General features: G+C 42.5%; 1 protein-coding gene across 1 annotated transcript in view; it reads left to right on the top strand.

The window, feature by feature from the left end:
- The window catches only part of BARX2 (BARX homeobox 2), a 69,792-nt gene that overhangs the window by 35,778 nt on the left and 20,098 nt on the right, over positions 1 to 13,916 (top strand). The window lies entirely within an intron of this gene.

The raw sequence follows: 13,916 nt of genomic DNA on the forward strand, positions 1-13,916 counted from the left end.
TTAAGTGTTCTAGTGTTGCCTACTAAGACAGACTCTTGTTGTTTTCCATGACATCATTGTGTAGGGCTAGGCTGGCCAGTTGTTCTCCTCATGGCCCTTTCCCCTTTTAGATACAGAAGCATCAGGAAAAGCCTTTCACCTCATTATTATTATTATTATTATTATTATTATTACTACTACTACTACTACTATTTATATATTTATTTATTTGGCAAAGCCTGCAGGATATCATGGGAAATGCTTTTTCACATAACCATTCCACGCAGCAAGCTTTCCTTCCTACAGCGGTCCAGAGATTTCAGATAAGCAATTATGGTTGCTCAGCTGAGCCCATTTATTACAATATGTATATTAAATGTATCAACTATCACCTTCAGCACCTCTTTCCTCCCCTCAAGAAAGACCAGATGTTTACAAACCATTTCCCAGATCAGGAAGCACTGAATCCGAGGACCTCTTTTTTCTTTTTTTAAGATTTTATTTATTTATTAGAGAGAGAGAACAAGTGGTGGGAGGAGCAGAAGGAGAGAGAGAGAGAGAGAGAGAGGCAGACTCCCCGCAGAGGACTCTGAGACCGTGACCTGAGCAGAAGGCACACACTTAACCGACTGAGCCACCCAGGTGCCCCAAAGGTTGGCCAGCTAACCTTTTGACTCTTTCTTTGACCTGGGACGTTTTGACTCTTTCTTAGAACTAAATCATTCAAAGAGTCATGAGCTGAGGAATGAGAGTATCCTTCATTGCACAGGATATAGTAAGACATTTATCAAGAGTTGGTTTAACAGATTCCTCTCGTCTCACCCCAACTTTCCCTTGTACCCTTCCTCCTGAAGAAAAGTAGTGACCCTGGGTGTTTTTTTTTTAATTTTTTTATTGTTATGTTAATCACCATACATTACATCATTAGTTTTTGATGTAGTGTTCCATGATTCATTGTTTGTGCATAACAGACCCTGGGTGTTTTTGAAGTGAGTGGATGGCTTAACATCCCACCGATTTGCCTGTATCTCCCATGATACTGTTTCTTGAGACTTCTTATTATGGGGTCTCGTGTCACCTGGGCTTTTAGCTCCCTTCTTAGGCTTTTCAGAGTCCATGTCCAGAAAGACCCATCTCGTTTCAGAGATGTGGATTTCTTAAGAATCTCCTGTCCTTTGCTTTATCTGTCTCTTTTATGGAAAACATTGAATTAGATGGGCCCGCTGTTCTCTATGTGGGCCTTCCCATGGTCTGCAGGTGCGTTCAGGGCCAGGGGCTGGTACAGAAGATGAGGCTGAATGTGCTTTTTATTTTTAAATCCTCACCCTGTGTCCCTGTGGGTTCTGCTGCTTCATTTCTCAGTGTTTGAGAATCAGGCCGGTGTCTTAGTCCTAGATTGTTTACCCAGCCTTGACAGATGGGTGATGCTCAGTGGTTGTTGTGGAGAGAGTAGGGTGTGGTTAGGGGTGGAGGTGGGAATGTTGGTTAAGAAAGACTAACAAATGTCAGTGTGTTGAGAAGTTGGAGGAGCAGTGCCGGGGAATGGAGACGTTTGGCAGGACATTCTTTTCCTACAGAAACTTTCTCAGAGATGGCTTAGGGGAAATGAGTTGGCTCAGTGTTTCTGATTGATTATCTTTGAATAGTGTGCAAAGAATTGTGAAGCTAAGGATTGTATCGAGCCTTGCTAGTTAAGAACAAGCAGAAATTGCAGAGTCCATCAACAGTACTTGGAGTTGATATGTCAGGACTAATCAGTTCCCCCTTGAACTGTGACCAACCAGGAGTCTTAATCAGTAGGTGAGTGGGTTAACAAGTTGTCACCACTAGTTTGTATTTAATTACTGCCTTAGAAAAGTGACGGCTTGAACCTGACTCTGGTGACTCCATTATAGGCCTAAAAATGTAAAAAGATCAACAGTGGTTCATCCCCCCCTCTGTGAATGGATGGTTTCTACTGAGATGTTGTTGGTCTGGTATAATTTGGCTGCTGCCTGAGGCTATTTTTGGAGGCTTTTGGAGTGTCCTGGGAGTCTGTCTATCCAATGGTTTTATTTGTATGTAGCACCCCTGCCTTCTGCCAGTCCTTCACTGAGTTGCGGGGTCGTAAGGTAGACACAGCTGGATCAGAGAGAACACCGCTGTGTTCTGACTCACTCTCAGCCCCGTCCCCCAGGGCAGGGAAGACACTGGCCCCGGAGTAGCTCCCATCTCATGCTGTCCGCTGTGTGATGGGGGAGGGCCTCGATGGGCAGCTGGATGGAGAGCCTGTGGAGTCTGGCCAGTGGAAGAGAGCCACGGCCCAATGTAAACGAGTGCAAGCTAGCAGGGCAAATTGCATGTTGAAGCTCTTCTCTTTGGGGGCCTACAAGTTGCTCTTGTCAAAACTCCTCTTTTGAGGAATACACATCGCAGCTGTTAGGGGGACCGGGGGCCTGTGGCAGAACCAAGTTGTGTCTGTGTTGGTGGATCTACTTGGCGTGGGAAGTGGGTTCTGTAGTGCGGACGGTAAGAAGGGAGATATTCTAGGAAAGACTGTGCTAGCCCAGAGGTCCCTGTTGGATGATAAGTATAGCAGACGTTTGTATTGCCCCTCTCAGCTGATAATATTACCTAGAAAGTGAAATATGCTGACCGTGACATTAACATTTCTGATTACATTTCAAAACCTTATTCTGACATCCATCTTATTTAGGAGGCCAAAGAGATCCTAAAATTTAAAAACATATGTTTATTTTAAAAATCTGTGCCTTTGACGTAAATCTTGGTACAATTCCACACTGCGATTTATTGATCTTATTTTTTCTTCTGTTGATAGAGTGACCATTTTTGAGCCTATAATCCTGAGCTCAGAATCAAATGAAGAAAGGGAACATTTGCTTTTCCACTTACGTTACTCCAGCATTTGCTAACTTGTTACCAGCGGGGGGGAAATGTATTTGAGTAATAAGGGAAACCCAAAGCAATATTGATACATATCTCTGGGAATAATGGTTGCAAGTTCTATAAAAATGCCTCTCTACTTCTCACATGGTCAATGGGGAAAAGGCTCATGGAAAATGAGAAAGTACCTGGGCATCTGGCTACAAATCTGAGTTCTTTGCCAATGCGGATGGCTTGGCTCACTTCTTTGGTCTTGGTAATAGGGCCATTATTTCTGTGTTAGATGGATTTCAGGATGTCATATGTTGTTTCAACCCAGGCTGTTCCCCAGGAAACGCAACTGTTTGTTCTCTTTTCTGGCCTGGGCTAAAACCATGGTGCCATCTTTCTTCCAAGCACAGCGTCTCTGAATAGGATCTCCTTTATCTTTCAGAAATCTGTGAACTTCACTAGTTTTTCTGTATGTGGGAATATACTTTTTTTGGTGTCTATATTTCTGTAGATTTAAATTTTATACATTGAAACATGTTGCTTCCTACTGGGAAAAAATTAATGCGATTTAAGAAGAAACCAAAATATCTCCTTGCCTGCCTTTTTCTTTTGGGAATTGGGCACCATATCATGAAAATTATGGGAGCCTTGAGATAAGGATTGACTCTTCTCAGGCAATATGAGCCAACACCAGTGCTTAACTCATTAGCACTCCCTGGAAGAAGCAGAAGGCTTTAACTGTGTATGCATGTACATTGATTACCTGGAACACTAGAAATATCAGAAAGGAAAGTTCCCTGGTAAATTGTATTTTAGAATTTTGGAAGGTAGTGTGATATAATTAAAAGAGCATGGCCATGAATCAGATAGATATCTGTTCAGGTTCCAGATATGTGCCTATGTCATTGATAATTTTTGCTCAAACTAAGAGGTAGGTTTTCACAGAGTCTAGCCCATGGTCATGCTTGATAAGCTTTCCTTCTTTTGTCTCCTCTGTCTTTCCATCGCCATCGGATATGGGTAGAATTTAAGAGGCGTGACACTAATTCAGTGTCACATTGAGCCTGTCTCCTTTTAGAGAGATTGACCCTTCCTAAGGCCCTTAACACAGGGTGAGTTATTATTATTAATCTTTTTTTAGTGAGCAAATCAATGCCAATGTTGCAGGCCATCAAGTTGTAATACATAAATCAGAAGTCTGCCCTTACATTCCTCCTCTCTTCCTAAACGTGTATTTGCCTGACTTAGGAGAAATTTCTAAGCAGAAGTCTTTCAAATTGGTTTGTGACATATCAGATTATTAGTTGTTAATCTCTAAAACACTCAAGCTTCCTTAAAAAATGGGCCACATGATTACAGCCACTGTGGAAAACAGTATGGAGGGTACCTAAAGAAATGAAAAATAGGACTACCATAGGATCCAGCAGTCCCACTTCTGGGTATACATCCAAAGGAAATAAAATCATTTTCACAAAGAGATTTCTGCACTATTATGTTCATTGCACCATTATTCACAGTAGCCATGACATGGAAACAATCCAAGTGTCCATTGACAGGTGAATGGATAAAGAAAATGTAGCGTACACATACAGTGGAATATTATTCAGCCTGAAAAAAATCCTTTCATTTGTGACGACATGGATGAACCTGGAGGACATTATGCTGAGTGAAATAAGCCAGAAACAGAAAGAGAAATACTACATGGTCTCGCTTATGTGTGCAGTCTCGAAACTCCCAGAAACAGAGAAGAAAAGAGTTACAGAGAGCTGGTGGTTGGGGAAAATGGGAAGATGTTGGTCAAAGAGGACAAACGTCCATTTATGGGACAGATATGTTCTGGAGACCTCATGCACAGCAGGTGGTGACCGTAGTTAATAATAATGCATCGTATACTTGAAATTTGCCAAGTGTGTTCTTGCCACACACAAAAAAGGCAATTATGTGAGCTGATAGGTATGTTAATTAGGTTGATTGTGATAATCATTTCACGATGTGTACCTATATCAAATCATCCCATTGTACACTTTATATAATTTTTATTTCTCGGTCATGCTTCAGTATAGCTGGGGGGATAAAAGGGAATTGCAAAGGCCCAGAAACTTCCAAAGTAGTATTTACCATGTCCTCTCAGATTATTAAAAGCACAGTGCTCTTAACAATAGGTTGCTGAGTCAGTTAATGATAAAAAAAAATAGACGATATGAAGGAAGAAAAGAAGTGTCTGAGGCCAGCCACTACTCACTGTTTTGGTAGTTCCTGCCTAGAAAGGCAATACATGACATGAACAGAACATTTGTGTTTGCCTCCAGGGGTGTGAGCTCTGGTCCTAGTTCAGACTTCCACTTTCTGTGTGAGTCTGTCAACTACCGTCTGCCTCATACATCAAAGGCCAGGTTAGAAAAAGTAATGTCTGTGTTCTGTTAGTCACTGTGTCATTGGCTGTAAAGCACATAGCCTCAAAGTCTTCATTGTAAATGGTTAGACTTAGTGCAAAAATAGTCTTTTGCCTTGAGTAGTTGCAATCTGGATCACTTATGGGGATATCAGATGAGTACACAGTTTATCACTGCACTCCCTGTGCACAGAGATTCAGTTATGCTGGAGAAGTTTACTTGCATGCGTTAATACTCTCTTTCTCAGCACCCTTGTTTAATTCAGCTAATATTTATTCAGTTGGTATCCTTGCAAAGTATGGGAAGTACAGTGTGGGAGATAGTATGGGAAGTACAGTGTGGGAGATAGAAATATAAGACTCTACAGTTGGATTGAGAAATGTTAAGAGAGACACATTGTCTCTGAGTGTGATAACTGCTGATAAAATCATTGCATCTCAGTACCAAAAAGGGACCTTAAAAACTATCTAACACCCTCGTGTACAGATGAGGAAGATTCCGACAAAGATCTCATTATGGGCTAAAGGCTTAAGCTTAATGTTCGTATTGTTGAGGGTAGAGTTGGATCTTAACAGACAGGGTTTGGCTCAGTGCAGGAAGGGGGAGGCCTTGTTGCTGTAGGGAGCAACCATCTTTGGTCCTCAATGGCCGGTTGGGTAACCATGGTCCACATGGTTCACATTCACTGTTTTGCAGAATCTTATTGCTGTTATTCCTCTTATCTTTTATTACCTACAGGAGCAAGACTCAAGCATGAGTACATATTGATATTTCTGCTGTATAATTTTCCGACTACTGTTTATCTGCCACTTGATCTTAATGGCTTGAGAAGGAGAGAAAGGGAGAGAAACTTGTCCATTCCATCCAACAAGATCCTTCCACCAAATACGGAGCTGCTCTTTCCTCCTCTCTTTGATAGGGTGCATCTCTCCTAAGTTTGAGCCCTTCCTGCCACGTAGTTCTGTGTTCCCTGACCTCATTCACTGTATAACCTTTAAGGATGCATTTTTATCAGAAAACAAGCGAATTACCAGGAAGAGGAGATTCGACCACAGAAATGATAAGACGGACTGCCTGACCTGGAGACAACTGGATGAAAATGCCTGTATGTTGCCGATCGTTATGGCAAAGGGAAATCTTCTGATGCCTGAGTATGTTTGGGGGGCCTTACCAGACCCTGGTTTGTTTGAGAGCACTCCAGTTTAGCAACTTGCCTTCTTGTTCCAGCAGAGAATTCTTCCCACTGGCCCCACTCCGTAGAACCAGTTTCCACCTTAGAAGCTCTTTAGGTATTCTCTGGTAAGGCCCAAATGCCTTCCCAGCCTGTGTTTTTTGTCCTTATTAATTTTTTTTTTTTTACAGTTAGTATTTGGCAAATTTGTATACTTTTACCTGTTTCTTTTTATTCTCTATTAGTCTCTGGTTAGGAACTCAGCTAATCTCATCCTTCACATATCCATTAAATGACATTCTTTTGGGGGCATCCTGACCACCTATATTTGGTTAAATCCTCTTGCTGAATGCTCTTTATAGCACCCTGAATTACTGCTTTCTTAAGTGTCTGCCATCTGGCCAGACCATAAGCTGGGCAGGGACCTGGTCTGTCTTGCATACTGTTTTATCCCCAGTTCTTGGCACAGTGTCTACAGGAGGTATTCCATAATTTGTCAAATTAAATTGAATTTTATTCTCTTTTATCCCACTTTGTTTCTATTCTTTGCAACCAAAGGCAAGCTAAAGAGAATACATTTAAGCCAGGATTAGAATGCATAGGGAGAAGGAGGAAATGAACTTGAATTTGGAAAATTACATTTTGGCATGAGATAGGTTCTAAGTTTGGCAGATGATTTTCCTTCTGGGTAATGAGGAGCTTGCCTAAGGACCCATGGGGCCACTTCAGAAAGGTAACCTCCTGTGGCTTTTTCTAGAAACTTTGCCCAGTGCTCTGGCGTGATACACATTTTCCCAGCTTGCCTGGTAGAGATTCCAATACTATGAAGATCAGTCTGGACGTAGCAGAGAATAGGTTGTGGTGGGGGGGGGGGCAAGTTTCAGAACTTTAGTCAGAAGATTTCCTAGTGAGTAAACTTGCTGGAAGTTTGTCATTCTTGAAATTCTCTGGCCATTTTCATTGAGCCTGTGCTCCTTCCCCTTATGCTACTTCCTCCTTCGGCAAGTGTCTTGCTTTGTTGCTGCTTTTTCCTTTTCCAGCCCCATTGACAAAGTTGTACCCCGGGGCCCGGTCCTTGATCTTCTGTTGTTTGTGAGTGTTTCTTTTTGGGAGATGGATTTGACTTTCAGCCCTTCAACTCTGGTTCTCGGGACAATCTCCATACCCATCTCTGAGCGCTTCTGGGCAGGACAGTCTGTGAGCGTCCCTGCCTGTTAGGTATCATCGATTGGGTATCTGATTGTCACTTCAAACTAAATAAGCCTTTGTGAGCCTTGTCTTTCTACCAGGACATTCTCACACAGCAGGGGTGCCACAGTTCCGGCAGGGACCGCCAGAGTCTTTGAGTCTCCCTGTGCCTTGCATGTGTCTGCACCTGTCTCCCACCCCAGTCTCGTGGTTTTCCAGATCCTGTTGGGTTTTCCTTGACAGTAACTCTGGCATCCATTCCTTCCCTTCTCCCCACCACCCAGCTCCTCTTTTTGCGATGAGGCCCTGTACTCTCTAGAACCTAGCCATCTGTCCAAAATTCCTCGGGTTCTTATGGCACCCAGCATTGCCACGTGCTTATTCGTTTTCCTGTTTTGTTTTGTTTAATTTTAATGTCTCATTTTCCCAGTGAGCTAATTACCTTCTTGAGGTCAGAGATGAGGAATTGTTTGTCTTCCTGTCTCTAGCAGTTAGCATAGAGCTGCATAGCTGTGGGGCAGGTTCACTGATGACCGTGACAGTGAATGGGAGGACTCTCCTGGTCGGCATCCATGGGACGCCAAGACCTTAACTAGAACTGGCAAAGCACAAGATATGAAGCCAAGGGGTGGATTAGGTTAACACAAGAGAGCAGTGTTGTTACTTCTAATGAAAAGAGGCATCTCCAAAATACGGAACATGAGTTCCTTTTGAGCGTTGGAAAAAGTCAGTGTCTCTTTTGGGATTGTTCTTCATCGTTGGAAGATATTTCTTTTCCTCCTCATTATCTGATGTTAACCTTCAGCAAGCTTGTGGAGAAGTATCATATTGCCACTTTATGGAAGAGAAAACAGAAGCTTGGGAATCTGGTTTGACCTGAGGCCGTAGAGCCCAAAGGTGGCAGAAGCGCATCTCCAGCTCTGACCAGAAGATCAGTAAGTAAGTAAGACACGGAGTTAAACACTAGAAAGATGCGCTTCCTGCCCTTGGCCTAAAGAAGTTTGCAATTTTGTGAGAAATAGAGGAGTAAACAAACTAACTCTTACTCCAAGGTTTGAATTAAGTTAAGGGTGAATAAGGACGCAAACAAAATGCTGTGGGTGCATGAAGAGAGGAGTGATTAATTCAGTCTTTGTACTGAGCAACAGCTGCTCTGGGAAGCTTTCTGTCAGTGAGTGGTTATGAGGTGTGGATGAAAGCAGGTGTGGGCGTCTGTAGAAAACAGAATGGCCGGGAGGAGAGAGACAGTGCCATCTCCAGCATGTTCCTTGGCAGAAGGAGCCGGGGAGTGGCGAAGGCTGAGGGTGGATGGTGACCACATTTGGGTAGTTCAGCATTCTAGGCAGGAGGGGAAGGTCCCTAAACCTATCGGCCCCAACTGGCTTAATTGATTTCACTGAGCTCTCGATGTAGCCCAGTGTTCCTGTGGGCGGCTGCAGTTTTGATGACATTGCAGGCTGACTGTGATAAGACTGAGCTTGTCTCTGTGCAAAAATCAAGAATCTGGAAAGATGGCACCATGCCGTCAGCCTACCAGGGTTGCTCCCATGTCCTTTGCTCATTTTCCGAACTTCCTACGTTTTTCTAAATCCTACCCCCCCAATGTGTTCTCCCGACTTCCTTTATTTTTCAACCTTGTGAACCTTCTTAAGTTTTTATTTAGCCAGATGTTTATTCCAGACTCGACAGTATGGCAGTCTCATGTGGATTTTGAAATAAATTTATTCCATGTGTTTTTAATTCATTCACACTTAACTCATCAAAATGCCCCCCCTTTTTTTAATGAAGTAGTTAATGGCTTAGGCATTTTTGTCAGCCTTTGAGTTGGCCTCTTAAAACATTTTCTCTTTTCTTTAGTCGTACAAAATCATCCTAGAAACTTGGTGCGTGCCAAAGTTAAAAGACCCCTTGGAACATCTTTATATTTGCTTTCATCCCTCTTCCCCTTCTTTCTCATGCTTACAGATTCTCCATCTAGACACACAGTAACTGAATTTTCATGTCTGGTTACCACTTACCCTCCACTCAGCCTTTCCTTCACCCTCTTTCAGCATAAGACGGGGCAAATGAATTTTAGTCCCCGCATCTCCTTTCCCTGCAGTTGTCAGAAATTGACTTTGGTCTTTCTAGCATCTCCCCAGCTCCATCCTTCTTAACCTTGGGAAGGACTGTGCTTTGGGCCTCTTAAGTGTTCTATGGATTTTTTTTTTTTTATAGGTCTGCAAAACCTGCAAATGATTTCTGGAATCTTGATAGTTTTAGGGGATGTCCGGCTAGGTCAGCCCTTCTACCAGTTTCCTTTAGATCCCTTGCTGCTGTCAGTCTCTCTATATAGTTGTAAGGGCATTTGAGGACGTCCATGTGGCAAAGAGAAACTGGCAGATTATGGTGTGGAGGTCTTGCTTTGCATATGAATGCAGAGAGGCGGAGGAGACCCAAGTGCTCAGTTCACGAATATGTTCTGCTTTCTCGGTAAGAAAACGTATCTGCGGGGCACCCCGGTTGGCTCAGTTGGTTAAGCGGCTGCCTTTGGCTCAGGTCATGAACCCAAGGTCCTGGGATCGAGCCCCATGTCGGGTTCCCTGCTCACTGCAGAGCCTGCTTCTCCCTCATCTCCCAGTTCATGTGCTCTCTCTCACTATCTCTGTCTCTCTCTCAAATAAATAAATAAAAATCTTTAATAAAAGAAAATGTATCTGCTTTCCTTTGGCTTCCTCACAGAGCATCAGGCAACTCCAGTGAAGGCAGGAAAGGAAAGGGAGGGCACAGCAATGAAATGCCCACTGGGCACTTCACAAAGGGTAATGCATTTCATCCTCACAGAAATCTTCAGGGGTGAACTATAATTAGCCCTGCTTCATGGAAGAGGAAATTGAAACGAAGAAAGTGTTGGTAACCTGTTCAAGATCACTCCACAAGTCAATGGTAGAGATCCTCTTCTTTCCCCTACCCCAGATTACGAGCCAATTGGTAGGAACATGAGCCTCCAGGAATCATTTGGCATGGGTAATTTTATGATTTTTCCCAGGAAGCTCAGCTAAGAGCCACACCCAGTTGTCCCATTGAGTCTGTCAGGTTATCTGAGTATTTCGGCACCATGTCTTTGTATGTGTTGCTTTCGACCCTCTGAAGCTTTCAGCGGATATATAGGTCACACATTCCTGGAACATAAATCAGTCAAGCAAGCAGCTTAGAGATTCTTATCCACTCAGACCTTTGGCCCTCGCCTGTGTCAACCGGAAATGTGGGTGTGGAGAGTCAATTTGGGGACTGGTACGTTGGAAGAATGGAAGAGAAGCCCACGGGAGATGCGTAGGAACAGAAACTGTTCTTTGGGGATTCTGCCCTGAAGTTCAAGTACAGCTGTAGTTGGAGGGGACGGACTTCTGCCATGAAGGAAGATTTATATTGAGGAGATGTGCCTGGACTGTACCTCTCCCTGGCCCAAACACATTCATACACACGAGCTTACAGTTTCCAGAATCAGCACAACCGGAAAATGTTCTGTTTAGCTTGCCGAATATTCTGTATCATCCCAAACACCCTGGGATGTCCCGGGGCATACCGACCACTGGTGCACTCAGATTTTCTAATCCAAAACCAGATTCTCAAAACAGCCAGTCGTTCGGCAGGGAATGACTTCTAGGCATACAATACAGACAGTTATGTGATATCCGTCCTGCAGCAAAACATTGGTTAGGGGGACTGGTTGAGGGAAAACAATGATTAGAAAATGTCCATTCATTGTGGTCATGTTTACACTCCGTTTGTCAACTAAAAATGTGTTTGTTTAAACAGTGTCCTTGGTTTATGACAGTCATTACTCGGTAGCAGATAATGTGCTTGAATTTCACAAGTGTATGTAAATGATCCGGCCGAGCAGGGCAGCTGTCTTCAGTCAACATTTTCACATAGTGATAATTCTCAGGGAAAGAGAAAGATGTACTTAATACATAGCGTTATACCTCATCTGCCTTCCCAGTGACCGCAGTGCCCCCTAACGTATGTGTTAATTGTAAATTTTTCCCTACTATTTTCTCCCTACTATTTTTAAAACTTACATTTGATTTTTAGCCAAAATATAAAAATGTGGCTGGATGATCTCACAGTACTTTTGTGGGAATATGAAATGGGAGTTGCCAGAGCTTTGTGAAATTAAAGCTCAGGGCCAGTGTGGTTTCGTTGGGAATCGGGTCATATAGTAAAACAAGAAAAGACAGCAAACATCTGGCTAAAGCGTATTTTGTCTCACTTTTCTGCTCCCCGGTTGGTTTGCCTTTTGGGAGACTCAGTGCGTAGCATGCATGTTACCCACCCTGACTTCTGGTGCAGCTGAGCTCCTTCCTTCCAAGGACCACACAACTCAACACACTGCCCCACTGCAGTCATATTATTTACAAGGGCGGTCCTCCTGAAACCCCCAAACATATATGCTCATCCCAGTGGCCTTGTGTGTGTGCCTCCAACATCACACGGTGCTCCCAGCCAGTGAGTAGAGTGCAGCTTTGTCACTGAACTTGCCTCAGAGTTCGGGTCAGGATTCCTGCAACTATAGGCTTTGGTGAAGGACAGTGCTGTAGATCACTGTCATTCGTTAGAACTTTGTGTTTTTCTTTTTTAACTAAGCTCTACTCCCAACATGGGGCTTGAACCCATGACCCCTAGATCAAGAGTTGTGTGCTCTACTGACTGAGCCAGCCAGGTGCCCCTGTTTGTTTTTGATGAAGGTTTTTTTGTTGGTTTTAAGCATTATAGAACCAAATCTCGCATAAATCTCCAAAAGCCATTTACCTGTTGTTTGAGTAGAGTTAATGCACAATGTTATGTTAGTTTCAGGTGTAGAACATTGTGATTCAATGAGTTTGCACATTATACTGTATTTACCACAAGGGTAACTACCATCTGTCCCCATACAGTGCTATTACAGTATTATTGACTATCTTTCCGACACGGTGCCTTTTATTCCCATGACCTACTCATCCCATAACTAGAAGCCTGTACCTCCCATTTTGTCCATCCTCCAAACCCCCACCCTTCTGGCCACCATCAGTTTGTTCTCTGTATTTATAGGTCTGATTCTGCTTTTTGTTTATTAAATTGTTTTTAGATTTCACTCATGAGTGAAGTCATGTGGTATTTGTTTTTCTCAGTCTGATTTATTTCACATAGCATAATCCCCTTTAGCTCATCTGTGTTGTCTCCAAGAGCATGAGCTCATCCTTTTTATGGCTGCATAATATTCCATTATATACATAATGGAATAATGTATATAATACATAATACATAACATATTATATATATATATTTATATAGCCCACATTCATTATCCATTCATTTATTGATGGACACTTAGGTTGCTTCCATATCTTGGCTGTTTTAAATAATGCTACAGTAAATATAGGGGTGCATATATCTTTTTGAATTGATGTCTTATACTCAGTAGGGGAATTACTAAATCATATGGTAGCTCTATTTTTAATTTTTTGAGGAAACTCCATACTATTTTCTACAATGGCTGTACCAATTTACATTCTCATCAATAGTGCATGAGTGTTCCTCCTTTTAAATTTTATTTTTAACTTATATGCCGTAAAATTTCACTATTTTAGTGTCTGGTTATGAGCTCTGACAAATGCATCAAATTGTATAACCCAGAACCACAGTCAAGATACAAACCAGTCCTGTCACCAGGTGGTAGCTACACTTGTGGTGAGCATAGTGTAAGGTGGAGAGTAGCCCAATCACCATGTTGTACACCTGAAACAAATGTCACATTGTATGTCAACTGCACTTCGATAATAATAATAAAAACCCAGCCTTGTTACCCCCAGTTATCTTGTGTTGCCTCTTTATAGTCAAATTCTTCCTCCACCCTTAATCTCTGGAAACCACTGATTTCTAGATGTCTTCTCCATCTCTAGTTTTGCCTTCTCCAGAATGTCTTGTAAATGGAATTCTGCAGCTTTTGAGTCTGGCTTTGTTCACTTAGTGTAATGCATTTGGAATTCACCCATGATGCTACATATTCCCTTATTATTCTTGAATAGTGTTCCATGATTCTATTGTATGTATGTATGTACCACAGTTTGTTTCTCCATCCCAGTTGAGGGATGTTTGGATCATTTCCAGTTTTTGATAATGACTAATAATGCCACTATACACATTTGCATATAGGTTTTTATGTTTGCTTTTCACTTGGATTAATACCTAGGAGGGGGGATTACTGGAGTATATGGTAACTGTAAGTTTAAATTCATAAGAAAATGCCAAACTCCTTTTCAAAGGTGCTATACTGTTTGCCTGTATTCCCA

Source organism: Callorhinus ursinus, unplaced genomic scaffold, assembly GCF_003265705.2.
Source record: "Callorhinus ursinus isolate GAN/ISIS: 27379988/994484 unplaced genomic scaffold, GSC_fseal_2.0 scaffold19, whole genome shotgun sequence".
Lineage (NCBI taxonomy): Eukaryota > Metazoa > Chordata > Mammalia > Carnivora > Otariidae > Callorhinus > Callorhinus ursinus.